Raw genomic sequence first — 24,166 nt, 5'->3', positions numbered from 1 at the left:
TGGTGAAATGTCCTAAGGACTTCAAAAACAAAACATTATATCAACACAAATTTGTTGTACTGAATGTCAAATTTACAAAATATTTAAGATTATTTACATATATGACTCTTGAATCTGTTCATGAGCACACGTAATTGATAGAGGAAATAAATCTTATTTGAATCCAGTTATCAAGCTAATAAAATACGTGAATGATCCAAATGGAAGAACTCACAAATAAGGATTTCATCAGCAAATGAAATCAATAACACAAAAGTAGTAGTGAATGAAAGAAGAGGACTCAAAATGCAGGATATATCTCAACATGAAAGAAAGGATGGATGCAGAATTCATTTAGCCTAATATGATTACTTAAAGAAATAACAGCCTATGGGATCAAATGCCAAATTATGATTTCATATGTGAGTGTTCAGATAGTGAAGGACAATCATGCTTCAAATCTCTTTAAGACACATGGGAGCTAGGTTTTAAGGTTTTTCTTTATAGTATATGTTTTGTCCCTAATGTGATGAACTGAGTTCCTTTCTGGCCTTAATAGTATGATGTAACACTTGGGGGCAAAGATGATGCCTAAGAGTGATATACTGGAAGCCAAGATAGAGAGGACTTCCATAGCCACCATGACCTTCCCCTTGGTGCTGTGGTAGACAGGGAGGAAGCTGACCCAGACAGTGCAGAACACCAGCATGCTGAAAGCCAAGAATTTGGCTTCATTGAATGTGTCAGGCAGATTCCTGGACAAAAAAGCCATAAGGTAGCTCCCCAGGGCCAGTATTCCAAGATATCCCAGGATGCAGTAGAAGGCAATAGCTGAGCCTTTGTTGCAAATGATGATGATGTGTCCATATTCTGAAAGGACATCTTTGTCAATAAATGGAGGAGAGGTTGCCAGCCAGATTCCAGAGAGAACAACTTGCAGCAGGGTGCAGATGGGAATGATGAAATTGGGGGCACTTGCTGTCAGCAGCCACCTCCTCATTCTACCTGGAGCAGTAATCCTGAAGGCTATAAGTACAGTGAGAGTTTTGGCCATTACAGTGGAAAGAGCCACAGTGAACAGAAGTCCAAATATATTCTGCTGCAGGATACAGGTGACTGTGCTAGGATGACCAATGTAAAGCAATGGACAGAGAAAACAGAGGGTCAGAGTGATGAGCAGGATGTAACTGAGATGCCGGTTATTGGCCTTGACAATAGGAGTATCTCTGTACTTCAGGAATACCCCAAGAACAACAGCTGTGAGTAATGAGAAGCCCAGGGACAAGAAGCTGAGTGTCTTTCCCAGGAACTCATCATAGGCCAGAAATGTCACAGTCTTATGTTGGCAGTGGCTCTTCTCAGTATTTGCATAGTGAGTTTCTGGACACTTCACACACTGATCCACATCTGGCAGAAATGCAGATCATTATGAATGCATACTCAGCTTCTCCTTCCCCCCTTTTTAACATTTTATTTTATTAATATTTTTATTTTACATACCAACACAGTTACCCCTTTTCCCACTTCCCCTGACCTCTCCCCACCCCCACACTCATCCACTTTTCATATGGGCCTCTCTTGGATAGTCAACAAAGGTTGGCATTCTAAGCCACTTAGCTGCTTCAGAACATCGCAATGTTATCTAAACCATCTTCCTCTGTTTCAGATACACATACAGAAGGAATAAACTCAATTTATCTTCTGGTTCATGCTCACAGAAATTAAACAATACTAATGCTTTTTCTGTTGTTACTCATATGGTATCCTCACCTTTAGTGACACGGTTATATCTGTTTTATAAATCATTAGAGCACTGATATACATTGCATGAACCTAATTTGGCTCTGACATTGCCTCTTCATTAATACATCTCCATTCTCAATAGGGCATGAAACTTCAGTGTAATAGAATGTCCTTTGAAATACTTAACCTACAATGATGTTCTCTTCTACATATCCCATATGTATCTACATTCATAAAGTCTATGGTGTTCTCTAAGTTTTGTCATTCTCTGAAGGAGCCTGAGTGAATTAGTATTCTTAAATTCTTGTGGCCTTGAATAATTTCATCAGTGACACTGCTCTCATTATTCTGTACAATATTATCTATGTATTGCATAGATACAGCACTGTTCATGCATTCTTATGTCTTTATGGAACAGAGTTTGAATGCTCTGTTCCTGGTATCTTATCAATTTATTCTTGAATTATGATGTGTACTTATGGATTTTTCTGTTATATTTTCAATGTGTTGATAATGCCCATATTTCTATACAGTTTTTTATTTTTGATATATTTATTTCTCTTTATATCACCACATTAACATTGTTACTTCCTATATAATACATTCTGATCATGATTCTGCCATCCTTCAACTCCTCCAAGATTCTCCCCACCTCTATGCCCACCCAATTCCACACATTCTTTTCCCTCTGTCATTAAAAAAGAAAAAAACAAAATCCCAACAAAACAAACAATTAAAAAAACCTCACTCTCTCACACAGGTACACACAAACAATAAAAATAAAAAAAAGAACCACAAAGTTGTAAACCAAACTATAAAGGAAAAGTCGAATAAAACCAGAAGAAAATAAATAAATAAAAATAACATCCCAGAACAGCACCGCCTGTACTGGGCTCCATATTCTGGCCCAAAATTCTGGTAGCTTTACTGGAGCCTCACTGGTCCTAGAGACTCCAGCCTGCTCAGCATCTTGAGGCTGTACTATCTCCCTTGGGCTCCATATTTCTGCCCACAACTTCAGCAGAAGACTTATGCTTTATCTAAGGCCAGGTTGGTTTTAGGGATGGAAGCACCCCCCTTCTCTGAGATGTATATTCCATCTAACTGCTCTGGCAGCTTTACTGGAGGACAGGCTGGTCCTAGGGACCCTAGGTAAGACTCTCCACACTGGTGGCTAACACTCCTTAAAGCCTGCACAACATCTCCCAATAACACCCCCTCTCTTTTGCTCCATATTCCAGCCCGCAACTCTGGCACCTTTACTGGAGGTCAGGGTCTACCTAGTGACCCAAAGTAAGATACCATACCACTAATACTTCTAATACCATACCTTCTAATACTTCTTAAAGTCTTCCCAACACCCCCCCCCGATTATACTCCCTCCCCTGGGCTCCATATTTCGACCCACACCTTAGGCAGAAAAAGTCTGCTTTATCCCAGTCCAGGGTAGTTCTAGGGACCCAAGATAAGACACTGTACACTGCTAGCCAACACTCCCTAGAGCTGGCCTAATAGCCACTAATTGTACCTCTTCTGTACTCCCTTTCCCAGCCCACAACTTCAGCAGATAACCTATGTTTTACTGGATGATATGTGATGCTATGAATCCCAGATAAGAAGCAGGTACCCAGAATACAGAGGCCACACAGGTTCTTAGAACCACAGTGGCAAGTTTGTTATCCAAATCCCAGAGGTCATGAGGGCCACAAAACCCCACTGGAGAGACCTTACTGGACTAATAGACTGCCTAGTCACCAGAATCCAGAGCTCCATAGGCCGGAAGAGCAGGGAGGAAACAGAAACCAAGGAACAAAACCCACATTCAACAAAAACAAAATCAGGAATTAACAACTAGATGTATAATCAATGCAAACCTAGATGCCTAAATGCCAGTGTAAGAACAAAGTCAACAACAGAAAGAGCAAAATGATACAACCAGAACCCAGCTATCCTATAACAGAAAGACCTGAACATCCCAACATGGCTGCAGCACAAGAAAGCAACCTTAAAAACAACTTTATGAAGATGATAGAGGACAGAGGGAATAAAAAAAATCTCTTGAGGAAACTGGGGAGAAGTCAAACAAAAAATTGGAGGAAATTGATAAATTCCTTAAAGAATGCCAAAGAGGCCAGGAAAATACAAACAAACAGGTAAAGGAAACTGTTTAAGACCTGACAGTGGAAATGGAAGCAATAAAGAAAATACAGATGGAGGGAATCCTGCAAATGGAAATTCTGGGTAAGTGAACATCACCAACAAAATTCCAAAGATGGAAGAGAGAATCTCAAGTGCTGAAGATATAGTAGAAGAAATAAATTCATTTGTCAAAAAAAATGTTAAATCTAAAAATTGCTAACAAAAAACATTCAGGAAATTTTGGAAACTATTAAAAGACTAAACTAAGAATAATATGAGTAGAAGAATGCCAGCTTAAGGGCCCATAAAATATATTCAATAAAATCATAGAAGAAAATTTTCCTAACCTAAAGAAGGACATTCCTATAAATGTACAAGTAGCCTACAGAATTCCAAAGCAATTGAACCTGAAAAAAAGTCCCCAAGCCACTTAATAACTAAGCACAGAGAACAAAGAAAGACTATTAGAAGCTGAAAAGAGGGGAAAATAACACATAAAGGCAGACCTAGTAGAATTACATCCTGCTTCTTAATGCAAACTCAGAAGCCAGAAGGATCAGGGCAGATGTTATGTAAACTCTAAGAGACCATGGGGGCCAGTGCAGACTACTATCAGACTACTATACCCAGCAAAATTTTTAAATAACCAACCTACACCTTATCAGACCACAGTAGATTAAAGCTGGATTTCAACAACAACAGAAAAAGCAGAAAGCTTACAAACTCATGAAAAATGAACAATTGTCTATGGGATTACCCTTGATTCAAAGAAGAAAAAAATTAAAGACTTCCTAGAATTCAATGAAAATGAATGTACAACATACCTAAGCTTATGTGACAAAATGAAAGTGGTGTAAAGAGGAAAGTTCATAGCACTAAGTGCCTACATAAAAAGTGGAGAGACCTCAGACCAGCAACTTAACAGTATATCTGAAAGCTTTAGAAGGAAAAGAAGCAAGAACACGCAAGAGGAGTAGATGGCAAAAAATAATCAAGGGCTGAATTCAATAAAATAGAGACAAAGAGAAAAATACAAAGAATCAAGGAAACAGAGAGTTGGTTTTTGAGAAAATCAGTAAGATAGACAAACTACTATCTAAACTTATTTAAAGGCCGAGAGAGAACACCCAAATTAACAAAATCAGAAATGACAATAGAGGCATAAGAACAGTCAGCAAGGAAATCCAAAGAATCATTAGGTCATACTATAAAAACCCATACTTCACAAATTTGGAAAATCTAAAAGAATGGATATTTTTCTTGATACAACTTACCAAAGTTAAATAAAGATCAGATAAACAACTCAAATAGACCTATAACTACTAAGGAAAAAGAAGCAATCATGAAAATTCTCCCAACCAAAAGGAGCCCAGGGCCAGAGGGTTTTATAACAGATTCTCCCAGACCTTAGAATAAGATCTCATATGAATACTCCTCAAAATATTCCACAAGATAGAAGCAGAAGGAACATTGGCAAACTCATTTTATGTAGCCATAGTCACCCTGATACCCAAACCACAAAAAGAGTCAACCAAGAAAGAGAATTACAGACCAATTTCCCTTATGAACATAGATGCAAAAATAATGAAATACTTGCAAACAGAATCCAGGAACATCATCTACCATGATCAAGTAGGCTTCATCCCAGAGATTGGGGATGTATCAACATATAAAAATCAGTAAGCATATTCACCATATAAACAAACTGAATGAAAGAAAATAGCATATAATCATCTCATTGGATGCTGAAAAATCCTTTGACAAAATCTAACATCCGTTCATGATAAAAGGCTTGGAGAGTTTAGGGCTACAAGGAACATACTTAATCATCACAAAGGCAATTTACATCAATTCTATAGCCAACATTAAAGCAAGTTGACAGAAACTCAAAGAATTCCACTAAATTTAGGAACAAGACAAAGCTGTACACTTCCACCATAACCAATCAATATAGTACTTGAAGTTCTAGCTAGAGAAATAAGACAACTGAGTGAGATAAAGGGCATACAAACTGTAAAGGAAGAATTCAAAATATCATTATTTGCAGATAATAGGATAATATACATAATTGACCCCAAAATTCAATCAGGGAACTCCTATAGCTGAAAAACCCCTTCAGCAATATGGCTGGATACAAGATTAATTAAAAAATTCAATGTCCCTCCTGTTTACAAATTGCAAAGTGTTTGAGAAAGAAATCAGGGAATCAACACCCTTCACAATAGCCACAAACAATATATAATCTGTTGGGGTAACCCTAACTAAGCAAGTGAAAGACTTCCATAACAAAACTTCAAATATTTGAAGAAAGAAATGAAGACTATATAAGAAGATGGAAAGATCTCCCATGCTCATGGATCAGTAGGTTCAACATAATAAAATATGGCCAACCTACCAAAAGCAATCTACAGATTCAATGCAATCCACATCAAAATTGCAACACAATTACATTCTTTACAGAGTTGAAAGGACAAGACTCAATTTCATATGACAAAGTAAAAAGCCCAGGATGGCTAAAACAATTTTGTATAATAAAAGATCTTCTAGAGGTATCACCATGCCTGATTTAAAGTTGCACTACACAACTATGTAGTAAAACCCATAAGGTATTGGCATAAAAACAGATAGTTTGATCAGTGAAATCTAATTTAAGACATAGACATAAATCCACACACTTAGGGACACTTGAATTTTGATAAAAAAGCCAGAGAGACACAATGGAAAAAAGAAAACATCTTCCACAAATGGTGCTGATTTCACTGGATGTCTGCATGTAGAAGAATGCAAATATATCTATAATCATCATCCTACATAGAACTCAAGTCCAAGTGAATCAAAGATCTCAACAGAAAAGCAGACTCACTGGAAATAAAAGAAAACTAAACTCACTGAACTTAACAGAAGAAAAAGTGGGGAGTAGCCATGAACCCATTGGCACAGGAGATGACTTCCTGAACAGAGCACCTATAGGATAAGCACTAAGATCAACAACTAATATATGAGACCTCATGAAACTGAAAAGCTTCTGCAAGGCAAAGGACACTGTAAATAGGACGAAATGTCAGCTTCTAAATGGGAAAAGGTTTTCACCAACTCCACATCAGATACAGGGAAATATCCAAAATATATAAAGAACTGAAGAAACTAGACATCAACAAACCAAATAACCAAATTTAAAGATGAGGTACAAATCCAAACAGAGAATTCTCAATAGAAGAAACCAAAATGGCTGTGAAATACTTAAAGAAATGTTTAACATCCTTATACATCAGGGAAGTTCAAATGAAAAAGATTTTGAGATTCCATCTTACACCAGTAAGAATGGCTATGATCAATAACATAAGTGACTATTTATGCTGGTGAAGATGCAAAGCAAGGGGAACACTCCTCTGTTGATGGTGGGAGTGCAAACTTGTATAGTACTTGGAAATCAATATGGTGCTTATTCAGAAAATTGATAACTGACCTACCTCATGACCCAGCTATACCACTCTTGGGCATATATGTAGATGTAACCAACCATCTTATTAAATAAGAAACATAGAACCAATGCAAAGAAGAAAGCCAAGAGATCAGAGCTAAGAGCCTTACCCACCTGCTGCAGCTAGCCAAGAGACCTCTACGAAAAAGGGACCTACTTCCTGTGTGTTTGTCTTTATATAGGCTTTCTATTCTGCCTTCTCATTGATTGTAAACCCAAACACATGACTGCATCATCACTGCCTGTATGTATAGCCCTCCAGGTCTTCTATGGTATTGAGATTAAAGGCATGTGTCTCCAATGCTGGCTGTATCCTTGAACACACAGAGATCTAACTAGCTCTTCTACCAAGTGCTGGGATTAAAGGTGTGCACCATAGACACCCAGCTCTGCTATCACTTACTATTAGCTCTGACCCCCAAGCAACTTTATTTATTAACATACAAATAAAATCACATTTCAGTACAAATAAAATACCACCATACATATACCCAAAGGATGCTCCATCACAGCAGCATTATTCATAATAAATAGAAACTGGAAACAGTCTTGATATCCCACAACCAAAGAATAGATAAAGAAATGTGCTACATTTACACAATGTCTTATTATTCATCTGTTACAAAAAAATGACACCATGATATTTGCTGGTAAATGGATGGAACTAGAAAAAAAATATCCTTTGTGAGGAAACCCAGAGCCAGAAAGACAAACAAGATATGTCCTCACTTATAAGTGAATATTAGCTGTTAAGGATAATCACACTATAATCCACATATACAGAGAGCTAAGTAACAAGAAGGGTTCTAGAAGGGACAAATGGATCTCCTTGGGAAAGGGAAACAAAATAGAATTTTGATAGTGTACTGAGGGCAGAGGGGATACCAGGAGGGATCAGGTAGGGAAATAGGACACAGGGAGGCAGGAGGCAGTATGGGGAGAGACGACTGGAATACATGGATTATGGGGAGTTATGTGTAAACCTAGTGCAGTGGATACTTACTGGAAGCTATGAGGGTGACCCTTGAGAGGACTCCTAGTTATTGATGATATGGAGCCTAAACTAGCCATCTTCTTTCACCAGGCTAGGCTATCAGTTGTGGGACTGGGAAACCAATCCAGCCACAAAATTTTCCACTCATAAACTATCTGCCAGCAAACTGTGCTGGGGCAATGGTGGCTCAGAACTCATGGGGGTGGCCAACCAGTGACTTATTTGTCTTGAGGCCCATGTCATGAGAAACAGCCCATGCTGGACACTGCCTGGATGGTCAGGAATGTGAAGTTGAATGCTCAGAGACCTAGAGGACCAAACACTACTGAAAAGAAAAAAAAGAAGTCAATGAAATGATTTCTAATCATATTCTGATATACCCATTGACTGGTGCCTAGCCCAATCATCATCAAGAAGACTTACTCTATAGCAGCTGATGAGAGCAAATGCAGAGACCCACAGCTAAACATTATAGGGAGCTTGGTGAGCCACACAGAAGAGGAGGAGGAAGGATTGTAGGAGTCACAGTGGTTGAGGTCAACAGTAGAACATGGCCCAAAGAATCACATAAACAGGGCTCATAGAGGCTCACAGAGACTGGAGCAGGAGTCAGGGAGGCTCCATGGATCTGTGCTAGGCCTTCTGAATACATGCTGTGATTTTTTTAGCTTGAGATTTTTGTGGTATTCCTAACAGTGGAATGGGGGTATGCCTTATTCATCTACCTGCTTGTGGGATGCATTTCTTCCTATGTGTTGCCTGGTCCAGCCGTGACATGAGGGTTTATGCTCAGTCTTATTGCATCTTGTTATGTCATGTTCAGTTAATATTACTTGGAGGCTCTCATTTTCTGAAGGGAACTGGAAAAACAGTGGATCTAGGGAAGAAGGGGAAGTAGAGGGTGTGGCTGGGTGGAAGGAAGGGAGGGGAGGCTGTGGTTGGGATGTATTGTATAATATATAGAATTATCATAAAATTGATTTAAAGTAAAAAATAAAACTATGATAGGCTCTCAAGACTAAGGGTGTCAGGGAACATAATGCAGTGGTTTGAATGCATATGTTCCCCCTTACACCATATATTTTATGGCTTGCCCACAGTTGGTGGAGCTATTTGGAAAGGATTAGGAGATGTGGCACTTTTGAGAGAGGCCCGATGCTGTGGAAATTTTTAAGCATCTTGTCACACAGAGTGTGTCTTCTCTGTCTCCTACTTGTGGATCAGTATGTAAAGTCTCAACTGTTGTCACACTATCTTAGTTAAATTTCTATTGCTATGAAGAGACATCATAACCAAGGCAACTAATAGAAGAAAGAATTTAACTTGTAGGCTAACAGTTCCAGATGGAGAACATGGCAAGCTTCAGGCAGGAAGGAATGGAGCTGGAAAAAGAGCTGAGAGCTTACATCTGATCTATAGGCATGATGCAGAGATGAGAGAGAGAGAGAGAGAGAGAGAGAGAGAGAGAGAGAGAGAGAGAGAGAGAGAAGGTGGGGGATAAGTGGGTTTTTAAACCTCTATTCCCTTCCTCAGTGAAAGACCTCCTTCAGCAAGGCCACATATGCTAATCCTTTCCAAACAGTTCCACAACTGTAGAGCAAGTATTCGAGCATATGAACCTATAGGGGCCGTTCTCATTCAACATACCACACATGCCTCTGCTCTGCCTTCACGGACCCTAATAGTCTGAAATTGTAAGCCAATTAAATGTCTTCTTTTATAAGTTGCTTGTTCATAGTGCCTTTTCACAGCAATAGAAGAGAAACCAAGATACCAAGGTAGAACCTTCATCTATTAACTGATGGAATCAGATGGCGACATCCACGGCCAGATGCCAGGCCAAGTTCCAGGGGTCCAGTCGATGAGAGAGAGGAGGGATTCTATGAGCAAGGGACATGGAGATCATGATGGGGAAACGTAGAGAGACCACCAGGCCAAACTAGTGGGAACTCATGAACTGTGGACCGATAGCTATGGAGCTCCCAAGTGATTGGACTAGGCCCTCTGCATAGGCAAGACAATCATTTAGCTTGGACTGTTTAGGGAGGCCCCTGGCAGTGTGATCAGGATCCATTCCTGGTGCATTAGTGGGTTTTTTGGACCCTAGTGCCTATGGTGGGACACCTTGGGCAGCCTTGGTGCAGGAGGAGGGCCTTGGACCTGCCTCAACTGAATGTACTGGGTTCTGCTGACTCCCCATGGGAATCCTTGCCTTGGAGGAGGTGGAAATGGCAGGGTTTTGGGGGAGAAGGCTGGAGAGCAGGAGGAGAGAGGAAAGGGGGATCTGTGATTGGTATGTAAAATGAATAGAAAATTTGTTAATAATATAGGAAAAGAAAAAAAAAGAAACCAAGACAAACTGCATGGTGAAATGAATCATACTGCTCTGGTGTGGGAAAGTGGTTTTCTGTAGGCAGACATGTCCACAGTGGTTCAACAACACAAAGCAGGTATGGATTTCAATGTCAAGAGTATGTTATTTCAGTGGGAGAAATGAACTGTAACCTGTAGTTTTCTGACGGTTGGGAGGAAGATGATTGTCTTTACAGATGTGAATTGCAGTTCACTTATAGATATTTTTCATTTGCTTGGACATTGCAGATGTGGAGAGCTGTGATGTTTTCTGCATGACTGACATGTACCTGTCTCATTGGAAATCTCATTCTCTGGGCATTGCTTGCAGTCATAGCAACAGGCAGCCTCCCCCTCTCAGTGGGTTTTCCTGAATTCAGGATGACAGCTCTCACTGCATACAGACTGAGGAATCTGAGAATAATAAAATGAATGTAGGCAAATGGCCATGTTTTATGGAATCTCTAATAGAGTGTTTTTGAATACAGAACTGTTCATTTATTTATGTTAATATTTCTAAATGCAGATAGTTGAATGTTTTATTGCTAAGGTGAGCCATTCACAGGCCCATGTGGTAAATGCTTGGCCCTAATAACATGACTTTGTTGGGAAATTATTCAAAGATTATGAGGTGAGGTATAAAAGTAGGGATTTAGGTCCTTGGTAGCACGTCTTGGTAAGGCTACAAATTTACTGTCTCTTGACTCTTGGATAGAAAGGCAAATAATTTTTTTCTTCCATGGTAAGGGTTCATATTGTCTTTCATGGTAGTGGTTAATCTTAGAACCACTGTGGAATCCAATATAGGAGAATTATTGTGAAAATTTTCCTAGATTAGGTTAGTTAAGGCAAAAAATCCTCTCTAAAGTGGGTCACCCCGATTTATTGGCCCTGGACTACAAATGAATGTAAAGAAATAAAGGATGATGACAGCAGCATTCAGCTGTCTCTACAACCTGATTGTTACTGCATTGTCAACATCTACCTCTACCACCTAAAGACATGGCTTCCTGCAGTGAGTGAATATATCATTAAACTGTTAACCAAAAAAAAAAAGAAACCCTCCCATACTGTTTGTTAAGTAGCCTTTCTACAACAGCAAAACAAACAACAAACACATCTACATATTACAGTCATGCTCTTCTTTCTTGACAGGGGCCTAGAAGCAAAAGGCCAACTGACCATTGACTGAACCTTTCAAGATGGGATCAAAATAAATCTTTTGTCAGATGATCTGTGATAATGATGTAAAGAATCCTGAAAAAAGATACTGTATATAGTATACTAAATAAATGGGCAGACTGGAAAATAAATAGTTCATTCAGCAAAATTAGGTATGATATTGGGGATCACTGTCTGTATATAATGGGTCATTTGTGAGCAGTGAAGGGTCATGACATACGAAATATGTTTTGAAATTTATACAGGTCAAAATACTGAAGTTAAGTTGCAACTCACCTCTGTCAATCCTGTAGCCCACTGTATCATGTGAGAAGATAAGGACAATTTCTGGCCCTCTGGAGCATTTGGAGAAAATGTTCCTACTTTTGCATTTATCCTAAGACCTTGCGGGAAATTCCAAAAATTGAGAATATCATATTCTGCATGTGATTTCCTTTTCCAATCCAGAATCATCTGGTCTCCAGCATGATTGATGAGTTGTGTGCTTTTCAGAAAAGGGTGAAGCTAAAAGAAATGCATGCTTTATGCTACATAAACTTCAGAGAAATAAAACAGAGGCAGAATCAGGAACATCTCTTCTTGATTTTAATCCCTGATATGAAAAGCACCTTTAATATAGGTACCACTCATATAAAACAAGTGATACCTAAGGATAATAGAAACATCATTATGGTTCTAAATATTCCAATCAGTTCAATTAAAAAACTTAAAACCAAGCTCTCCTAAATCATAAATGTGCATGGAGAAAATTCTCACCTTCTTTGAAAATATAGTCATACCTAGGCTGGAGAGATGGCTCTGAGGTTGAGAGCAATTTTATGAGTGTTCATTTATGTAACATAAGAATTTTATAAGTCTTCGTGTCCATTGGGACAATTCTCTGTCTCTGCTTTTGTGTTGTGTAAAATCTCTGAGGTTAATGGACTTTTTGTATTCAAAATTTTACCCTCCAAATATTGTATGACCCTTTGCAATACAACTACATATGGACTTAAAATAGTCTCCCCCTTGCACAGTCTCTCTTGCAGATTTTTAATAAAGTAATCTAAACTATGTACTGCCTCATTTTAGTGTATTTATAAACCTTAGAGTGGCTTGTTGCTGATGTTATAATACTACAAAAGTGTCATTACCTGCCAGGGGAAGAATACCATCTCTTTTCCTTTTCCAGGAATTTTAAATTGTACTTGATTGAGCATCATCTCATGCAGACTGTGGGCCACAGCATACACTGCATTGTACACATTGTAACTCTCTTCACTCATGGCCATGTCAAACATGTTCCCTGGCAAGAATCCCAAGGAGGTGTTAGGCAGACAGTTATCCACAATTTTACAGTCTTCCCTCAAAAAGGAGCAATTGAAGAATGAGTGCCATAATACATGAAGATAAATGTCTTCTGGGTATTTGGAAGGATTGGCTGTCTGGATAAAATCTGTAAAATCATCTATCTCCTCATTATGGTGTGAAAAAATAAGGGCCCCATGCAGTGCATCTAACAGGAAAAAGTCATCAAATTTGGAATGATCCCAGTGTGAGTTCAGGACCCAGACTTTCCATGTGATTAACTTCTGCTTAATATTCACTATTAAGCTCAATAGAGAATCAGTGTCCCCATAAATAACAATCACATTTGCTGATGATTCCAGGATCTGCACCTGATTTTTCCAGGATGTGGTCAGAAATGAACCCCTGATGGCTAGGATCATTTCCACAAATGCTATACAGACTCCATTTTTCTCCAGCTCACTTCTCAAATCTGACAGAATCTGGGCACCTTTGTCATCATCTATGATGAACAGCCCAACCCAGTTCCAGTGGAAATGAAGCATCAAAAATACAATGCCAAATGTCAGAGATGTGTCCTTGGGGGCCACCTGGTACAGGGAAGAAAACCATCTTTGTTTACTCAGGGTAGTATCAAAAGGCCCAAAAGAAAGCTGTAGGGAAAAACAAAAAGAAAGAAGAACATTGTCATTAAAATTCAACTCAAGTCTACAGCAATGGTTTGAAGCCTTTAAGACAATCCTGCTTTGAAGGTCAAATATGTCTTTCTATGGGTTTATAAGAAAAGTGCAGTGATGTTCTTCTGTCAGGATAGCAGCTTCACATAAATTTACTGATATTTTAATTTAATGATAATTACTGTGTGCGGCCTCACAACCCAGCAGTCAGTGCACCAACAGCCACCCAGGCTTTCAGGCTACAGTCTGGAGGAACTTCCAGTCCCAAGGCCTTGTTTTGCCATGGCCACTATATGTAGGTTTAAACTAAGTCTGTATTGTTCTTTTTACCAGCAAAGACTCAGAAGTCAAATGTGGGAGTGAAAACCTGTTACATCAGAGAGGGTGAGGAGCAACCAGCTTACTTTCCTTTTTACCAGAGATCCATCAATAGTCATGTCTCTCAATTCATCCCTAACCATAAAGAAAGCACCAAACTCCAAGTCCCACCCGACTCCTTCCTGTGTGTCTCTCTATCTGTATTCCTGGATCAACCGGACTCGCTAATGCTAATTCCAGTTACCTAGTGGCAGGCTCCATTCCCCTAAACTAAGGTTAATTTTTTTTAATTAACACAAACACAAACTCAGGGTTAACATTGTAATTGAATATCCCTTGACAGTACAGAGAGTATTTAGAGGTTCAATAGTGTAGTATGCCTGTTCCACCCTTCCCCTTCTCTCTATTCTAAGCTACAAAAAATACAGCTATGTCATACACTATATCTGTATTACTTCCCTATCAATGAAGAGTTACTAAAGTTTGCCCTCTTTCCTTCACAGACAGCTGAATGTCACCAAGCAGAGCTGACATCATGTCCTATCCCATCACCCTCTCTTACCTGTGGAAATTTGTAAAGATCCAGCAGTGTCCCTATGTATTCAGATATTGCCCAAGATGGTCCTGTAAGTACAGCAGCTGACATGCTCTCTCTTGCACATCTGTAGTTAGGGATGGAATAACCAGGGCCTGAAAATGAGCCAAAAAGTTTGGCCAGTGTGCGTCTTTGACCATGTGGAACATTGTGGATCTCAAATCCCAGGGATGTATTAGGTAAAATATTGAGATTGCTGTTGATCTCCTCAGTAGCAAACATCATGGCCAAAATACATTGGTAGTTCCTCAGCTTAAAGCTGTACAGAAGGCAAGACAATATTGAGGGGGATCACTCATACTACACAACAGTTTACATATGTGCAAGCTTAGTGCAATGGCTTTTACAGTTTAAATGCATCTGTTTCCCAAACTCCCTGTTGAAGTATCTTCCCAGAATTAGCTGGAATTAGAATAGGAGTATTATTTCTTTTTTTTTACATTTTAAAATTGAAAATAGATTTTTTTCATACATTTTTGTAGCCATTTTTATTTAAACATTTTTATTTTATAATTAATTTAATTTTACATATCAGCCACGGATTCCCCTGTCCTCCCTCCTTCCCCCCAATCCTCCCCTTATTCCCACCTCCTCCAAGGCAAGGTCTCCGCTGGGGAGTCAGCTCAGCCTGGTAGAATCAGTTGAGGCAAGTCCAGTCCCCTCCTTCCCTACACCAAGGCTGAGCAAAGTATCTCAACATAGGCCCTAGATTCAAAAAAGCCAGCTCATGCACCAAGGACAGGTCCTGGTCCCACTGCCTGGGGTACTCCTAAACAGTTCAAGCTAATAACCTGTCTCACTTATCCAGAGGGCCTGGTCCGGTTCCATGGGGCATCCTCAGCTTATAGTTTCCCTTCCACCAACTCCTATGTCTTTCCCCCTTCCCTTTCCACCCAAATCCATGCCCTTTCTTTCTCTTTCTTATTAGAAAACAATCAAGCATCTGAAAAATAATAATAAATAAAAATAAAAACAAACAAACCAGAATTGGACAAAATGAACAAACAGGGGAAAAAAAAGAGCCAAAGAAAAAGGAAAATAATCACATAGATGTAGAGAAACACATAGATGTTTTCATACATAGAAAATTATAAAAATCGAGCCAGGCAGTGTTGGCACACGTCTTTAATCCCAGCACTCGGGAGGCAGAGGCAGGCGGATCTCTGTGAGTTCAAGGCCAGCCTGGTCTACAGAGTGAGTTCCAGGAAAGGTGCAAAACTATACAGAGAAACTTTGTCTTGAAAAAAAAGAAAGAATATCATAAAAATCATAAAAACAAATCATCAGAAGCCATAATTGTACACAAAGGACATATAAGGTTAAAACAGTTAACCTCCAAATATGCCATTGAGTTAGTACTTTTGTTTTCCATCTACTACTGAGCACAGGGCCTTCCCTAAAGAATTGTTTGTATACCCAATGAGACTCCCTTGAAGAAGACTAATTTTTGTATTTGCAACTGGTTTTGGGATGGAGGCTTGTGAGAACTTGGAGCTGGCTTCTGAATTAAAGATGAGGGCTTGTGTCCACTTCCCCTCTCAGTGTTGGCAACCCATCTGTCTTTGTGGTACAGGCCTTGTGAATCCTTCCCAGTCTCTTGATTCATATGTGCATCAGTCCTGCTATGTTTAGAAAGTCTTGTTTCCTCAGTTTCTTCCACTTTCTCTGACTCACATAAACTTTCCACCTCCTCTTCTTTCAGGTTACCTGAGCTCTGAGGGAAGGGACTTTAAGAAGACATCTCATTTAGAAGTCAGTGTTCCTCCACTGATGGAGGGAACATCTCTGATGATAGCTGAGTGGCATAATGATGTATTAATATAGCAAAATATCCTTAGGAGACAATGTATTGCTACATTTCTTTAGCAAAACAATAGCATTTGGTTTCCCTATGGGTCTATGGTCTGTCTAGTCTCAAGTTCTTGACAATCTGAGATATGTTGGGTTTCAACTCATGGAGTGAACCTAAAATACAATCAGATATTGATTGTTTAATTCCACAAGCTATGGACCATTTTGCACCAGTATATCTTGCATGTAGAACACCATTACAGTTTGGAGGGTCTGTAGCTAGGCTGGTGTTTACCTTTCTCCTTTGGTAGCATGCAGGCTGCCTTCCAGTACCATGAACACTAGTCCATAGGAGCAAAGGCTCTAGGTAGGCACCTAAGTTTTTCCATGTCCAATGATTCCTGTGGTGTTGTCTTCAGAAAAGGGGCTTTACACATCATTGTGTGGAGAGCAACCAATAGCTTTGGAAGTAACCTGAGATGATTGGGCATTTCCACTGTGCTTGTCTTGCTAGCAACTCAATTATCCCATCCCCAAACTGGAAGTTTTATTTGGTGGTGAGAAACATCTTACTTAGACTTTGTCTCCCTTATTTTTTGGTGATTCCATTAAGATTTTTTAATATATGTATATATTGTAAAAAGCTTCTACTATATTAAGTTTCTATATGACTTAGAAGACTCTTTGTTTTATTTATTTTTTTTTAGGATTGTGTAAAATCCTGAACGTGAACCTCCCAATAACTTGAGATCTAAGTGGGTAAGCAAATATTCAGTTGTCTTATATTTGTGATGAGTTCAATCCATGTGTTAGGACAAGAACATCAAATTCTAGAATTCAAATTTCAATGTGCGCAACCACAAAAAATCAAATGTTTCTTGATCAAGCCACCAGTTACTAAGACACTGCTTAATCCAGGAATATCCAGTCAATTCCATCTGTCTGAACAGCAGTTGACATTTCTCTAACATTTTTTTAATATTTGTGTTGTGTGATATGTGTATATATTTCTCTGTGGTGTGCGTGCACGCACATGATGCTAGACAGAGGAAATTTCAAATGTGGGTTGCTATCTGTATTTAATTATACATCTTTTGTGATACATAAACTTGTGAGGTTCTCCTCCTTTTGCCTCTCCTTTCTCCAAAACCAACAGGATTACACTTGTGCACTACAATGTTCCCTCCCCCCTTTTTTGTTTTTAGATCTGCAAAAGTAAACTCAGTTGTTTTATTTGCACTGCAAGCATGAAATGTTTTGACCTATTTACTCATTCTCTTAATATTAGTCACTAGCGAGGAAAATAACTTGCACTTTGTAAAAACCCAATTCCCACATACAGAACAAATTATGACATTTCACAAGAAAAACATAATATGCAGAAAGATTTGTTTCATTAAGGATGTCTTTTATATAATGTTCTTCAATTTGTGTGCCAAAGTTCATTTCCATGTTGACACACTTTTAGTGATTCATATAAATGTAATGCTCTTTTCTTCATGTTTCTGGGTTCTGTAGAAGATGAATAACACCATAAACTCATGTGATAAGAAAATAGGCTTGCATGTACCTATTTTTTTTCCTAGACTTTCATCATGAAATTATGTTTGATTTTTGTTAAAGGCCTTACTCCATTTTACCAGATGATTCATTTTTTTCCTGTCCTTTACTCTGTTTATATGATGGATTTCATTCATTGACTTAGAGGTGTTGGACCAGTCCTGTATCCCTTGGATGAGGCCAACATTATCATGGTGTATAATCATTGTTGTGTGTACTTGAACTCAGTTTTCAAACATTTTATTTCTATCTATGTTCATAAGAGGTTGTACTATAATTTTTCTTTTTTAGTAGGATCTTTGTATGTTTTTGAAATCAGGATAATACCACCTTCCCAAAGTAAATATTATATCTTTTTCTGTTTTGTGTAATAGTTTGCAGTGTATTAGTGTTAGCTCTTCTTTGAAGGTCTAATAGAACTCTTCACTCACTCCATTTGACTTAAGCTTTTTTTTTTCATTTGGGATAGTTCTAATTAATGTTCTAATCTCACTGAATGTTGTAGATCAATTTGAACTATTAACTTCATTTATATTTAACATTAGTAGGTCATGTGCATATCTTGAAATGTATCCATTTCTTTAAATTTTTCCAATTTAGAGGGATATAGTTTTCTTTAAAAAAACATATCCTATCAGTCTCTGAATTTCTGCAGTGTCTGTTGCAATATCTCCCTTTCCATCTCTAATTTTATTAAATTTGAATTCTCTATCTTTTTTTGTTAATTTGGATAACATTGTCAATCTCAGTATTGGCTTCATTCATTCTTTGTATTTAATTTTTCATTGCTGGTTCATTAATTTTGCCCTGATTTCGATGAACTCTTCCCATGTATCTTTATGAATTTTTATTGTTTTTGTATTTTTAAAGTTTTCAGGTATATCATAAAGTCATTAACTTGTGATCTCTAAAATTTTTGACATGGATACACTGTTCTGTAAATTTTCATTTTATGACAACTTTCATTGTGTTCCATAGGTTTTGGTATGTTATGATAGGTTTGGCATGAATCAAATTCATTTACATTTGATTCTAACAATGTAAATTCCCTTTTTTGTTTCTTCCTTAAATCAATTTTGGTTCCATTTTGTGTAACTTAGCATCCATGAATTTGTGATCTTTTTTTGTTGTTTATATACTGATAGTCCATGGTGGTCTGATAGAGTGCAAAATATTATTTAAATTTTCCTGTACTTGCTTTTATCTTAATATGTAGTCTATTTTGGAGAAAATACAATGAGCTGCAGAGAAGAATGTATATTCATTAGTGTTAGTTGGAAAGTTCTATAGATATATGTTGTCTATTTGATTTTGCAGAACTCCAAATATAAAGGACCACAAAAGAAACTTCCTATGTTGTAAAACAAAAGTGACAGTTAATGTACTGAACCAAGAAAAAACATGGAAAACTACAAATGAGAATGATCTAACCATATTCAATGAGGGAACCATCAGAATAGCAACAGAGTCTTTCAGTAAAGACTGGAAAGCCAGAATGGATTGTGCTGATAGTCTACAAGTTAGAAAACAGCACCAATGCTCCCCAACTACTATACCCAGAAAACTATCAATCATAATGAAAGAGAATGGTAAACTTTTCATGATAAAAAGAGGTTGAAGAAAATTATGCCTACTAAAGCAGTTTCTCAGAGGGCAAATGAAGAAATAGTTAGGTCTGAGGCAAAGGATAAACATATTCAAGATCACAAGGAACAATAAACAATCCCAGAATAATAATTCATATTAATTAAGAGATAAGATAAAGAGATTGAATCACAAAACAATACCCAAGTTTTTGCTGTCTCCAAGAAATACAGTTCACAACCAATAATAGACCCCAAATTACGGTCAAAGGGTATAAAAATGCTTCCAACCTAATATAACTTAAAACTAAGCAGGCTGGAGAGAGTAGGGATACAAGGAACATACCTCAATACAATAAAGTGAAACTATAGCTAGTGATAGCCAACATCAAATTAAATGGAGAGAAACTTAAAGCAATTCCACTAAAATCAGGAATAAGACAAGGCTGTCTACTTTTCCATATCTATTCAATATAGTACTTGAAGTGCTAGGTATAACAATAAGATAACCAAAGGAGATCAAGGGGACATAAATTGGAAAGGAAGAAGTCACAGTATCATTCTTTGAAGATGATAGGATAGTATACATAAGTGACTGCAAAATTCTACCAGGGAATTCCTACAGCTAATAAACACCTTCATCAATGTGGCTGGATACAAGATTAACTAAAAAAAATCAGTAGCCTTCCTATATACAAGGACAAATGGACTGAGAAAGAGAGGAAAACAAAAACTTTCACAATAACCACAGATAAAATAAAATATCATGAGGTAACTCTAACCAAGCAACCAAGCCATAGACTTATATGATTAAAATTTTCTGAACAACTGATTTTTGATGAAGAATCTAGAAATACACAATGAAAAAAGAAATTATCTTCAACAAATGGTGTTTGCCTAACTAGATGTCTACATGTAGAGGAATGCAAATTGTTCCATATTTATCCCCCTGTACAAAATTCAAATTCAAGTGTATCAAAAATGTCAAAAATAAAACTAAACACATTGAACATAACAGAAGAGTAAGTGTGGAGTAGCCTTTAATGCATTCACACAAGAAACGACTTCCTGAACAGAACACCAATATCTAGTCCTGGCATTAAGATCAACAATTAATAAATGGGACAACATGGAACTGAAAATGTTCTGTAATGCAAATAACACCGTCAACAGGACAAAATGGCATCCTACAGAATGGGAAAAGGTTTTTTTACCAACTCTACTTCAGATAGTTTGCTAATATCCAAAATATATGAAGAACTCAAGAAACTAGACATCAACAAACCAAATAATCCAATTAAAAGATGGGTATAGAGCTAACCCGACAATTAACAAAAGAAGAACTGAAACTTAAAGAATGTTTAACAACCTCAGCCATCAGGGGAATGCAAATCAAAATGACTTTGAGATTCCATCTTACACCAGTCAGAATGGCTAAGATCAATAACACAAGTGACAGCTCCTGCTGGCAAGAATGTGGAGCAAGGGCAACACTCCTCCATTGCTGGTGGAAGCTTAAACTTGTACAGCAACTATGGAAATCAATATGGCAGTTCCTCAGAAAACTGGGAATTGACCTACCTCAACATCCAGCTATCCCACTCTTGGGTGTGTACCCAAAGGACACCCCATCCTACCACAAGGATACTTGCTCAACAATGTTCATTGTGACTTTATTCACAATAGCCAGAAGCTGAAAACAAACTAGATGTCCCTCAACAAAAAAAATGAATAAATAAATTTGGTATATGATCCTTTATGAGGTAGCATGGACCCAAAAAGACAAACATGATATGTACTCACTTATAGTTATTGATATTAATTGTTAAGTAAATGGTAATCATTCACCCAGAAAGGCCAAGTAACAAGGAGGGATCAAATGGGGACACATGGATCTCCCCGGGAAAAGAAAATTAAATAGACTTTCTGGGTGGACAAGGAGTGGAGGGTAGGGATGGGCATCCAAACAGGAGGGATTAGGTTGGGGGGAGGTATGGAGGGAGAGTATTGGGAGAGATTACACTGGAATTGGTGCATATTAGGGGGCAACATAGACCAGTAGAAGCTCCCAGGATTTTATGTTGGTGACCCTAGGCAGGACTCCTAGTAATGGAGGACATGGGTCCAAATTGACCATTTTCAGTAACCAGGCAAGCTTTCCAGTGGTGGGAATAAGACACAAACCAAGCCAAAAAAACCTTCATCCTATAATTTCTCCTACTTTCAAGATGTGCTGGGGCAGTGGTGATGCAGAATTTGTCAGTTTGGCCAACTAAAGACTTATCTAATTTGAGGCCCAAGCCATGAGAAGGAGTGTAGCTAAAGTTTTCTCTGGTCCTGCCGAGCCCTGTGGACCCCACAGCTGCTTTTAAAATAATCACTCAGAAGCTTATATTAATTAAAATTGCTCATCCATTAGTTCAGGCTAACTACTGACTAGCTCTTAAACTTAAACTCAGCCTATTTCTGTTAATCTATATGTTGCCATGTTTTCCATGGCTTAACCTGTATGCTATTAAATGCTGCTCCCTAGATGGTGGGCTGGCGTCTTCTGACTCAGCCTTCCTCTTTCCAGCATTCTCCTTGTCTGTTTATCCCGCCTGGCTACTGGCCAATCAGCATTTTATTTATCAACCAATCAAAGCAACACATATTCATAACATAGAGAACATCTCACATCAAGGGAGCCCATGCCTGACAGTGTCTGGATGACTAAGAACTTGAGGCTGGATAGTCAGAGACTTAAAATAGGGGAAAAATTAATTAAATGATTCTTGATGATATTCTGCTAAACTCATACAATTGCCTAGTCTAACTGTCATTAGAGAGTCCTTCACTAGCAGCTGATGGGAGCAGATGTGGGTACCCATAGTCAAACATCAGGCAGAGAGAGCAAGCCCAAATTGGAGATTTCTATTGGTTCCCTCCTCTTGGAGCTTGGGGAATTCCATGCAATTGGGCGAGGAAGAATTATAGTAGACAGAGAGGTCAAGAACACCAGGGAAACAAGATCCCACAGAATCAACTAAGCAGGGCTCATAGGGGTTCACAGAGACTGAAGCAGCAATCACAGAGGCTGCATGAGTCTGCAATAGGTCCTCTGCATGTATTTTATGGTTGTTAGCTTGCTGTTTTGTGGGACCCTTAACAGTGGGAGTGTGGGTGTCTTTGATTTTCATTTGCTCTTGGGACCCCTTTTCTCCTACTGGGTTACCTCTCCCTGTGGTGGTAATCTAATTGTACTGAAATGTGATTTTGATTGTATGTTAATAAATAAAGTTGCCTGGGGGTCAGAGCTATTAGAGCCATAGCAAGAGTGTGGCGGTGGTGGCACACGCCTTTAATCCTAGCATTCCAGAGATAGAAATCCCTCTGGATCTCTGTGAGTTCAAGGCCACATTGGAAATAGCCAAGCATGGTGGTGACACACTCCTTTAATCCCAGAAAGCCAGCCTTTAATCCCAGGGAGTGGTGGTAGAAAGCAAAAAGATATATAAGGCGTGAGGACCAGAAACTAGAAGCATTTGGCTGGTTAAGCTTTCAGGCTTTGGAGCAACACAGTTCAGCTGAGAGCTATTGGGATGAGGACACAGAAGCTTCCAGTCTGAGGAAACAGGACCAGCTGAGGAACTGGTGAGGTGAGATAGCTGTGGCTTGTTCTGTCTCTTTAAATAGACGAACAGACAGGAAATAGTGCTCATTCGGGAAGCTGGGACACCGCAGGCGGAAGGGTGAGATTTTAGCTCTGAGCTCTGACCTCTCGGCTTTCTCTTTTGCATTGTTTCTGTGTTTCTTATTTAATAAGACGGTTGGTTACATCAATATCTCCCAGTCTTGCTATAAGGACATGTGGGTAGTCTTGTTTTATCTTGCTATGCCCTGTTGTGCTGATATTCCAGGGAGGTCTGCTCTTTTCTGAAGGGAAATGGAGGAGGAGTGGATCCAGGGGAGAGGGAAAGAGGGGAACTGGGAGGAATGAGTGGGGGGAAACTGCAGTTGGGTTTTACTGAAAACACACACACACACACACACACACACACACACACACACACACACACACACACAAATCTAAGCAGGCATAGCTGTCCCAAAATATGGCAAAACAGATATCAAAGAAAACCTATTCAGAAGAGATAGTAAACTGTAATTTCTGCTCATTCAAGGAAAGATCCAACAATAGGAGATTATAATCCTAATCATACACACATCAAATACAGGAGTCCTCAACTGACAAAACAGTTTTAGATTTTAAAACATAGATCAACCTCAGAAGAGAGATGGTGGGTCATTTCAATATTCCACTTTCAGGAACAGACTGATAACAGGAAAAAAAGTAAATAGAGAATTTCTAAAGTTAAATGACATCATAAGTCATTTTTATCTGTACATTTAACACACATTGTGCCCTTGTAAACCTCTAGTTAGAGTACATGTTTACACAAAGTACTGTTTGTCCACTATGCACACAGCAGCTTGCAATAAGCC

General features: G+C 38.5%; 1 pseudogene; it reads right to left on the bottom strand.

The window, feature by feature from the left end:
- Positions 1-193: 193 nt before the first annotated feature.
- LOC114685593 overlaps positions 194-24,166 on the bottom strand; it is a 28,430-nt pseudogene continuing 4,457 nt past the window's right edge.

Source organism: Peromyscus leucopus, chromosome 1 (genome assembly GCF_004664715.2).
Source record: "Peromyscus leucopus breed LL Stock chromosome 1, UCI_PerLeu_2.1, whole genome shotgun sequence".
NCBI classification, from domain to species: Eukaryota; Metazoa; Chordata; class Mammalia; order Rodentia; family Cricetidae; genus Peromyscus; species Peromyscus leucopus.
This window is presented reverse-complemented; position numbering and strand designations above follow the sequence as displayed.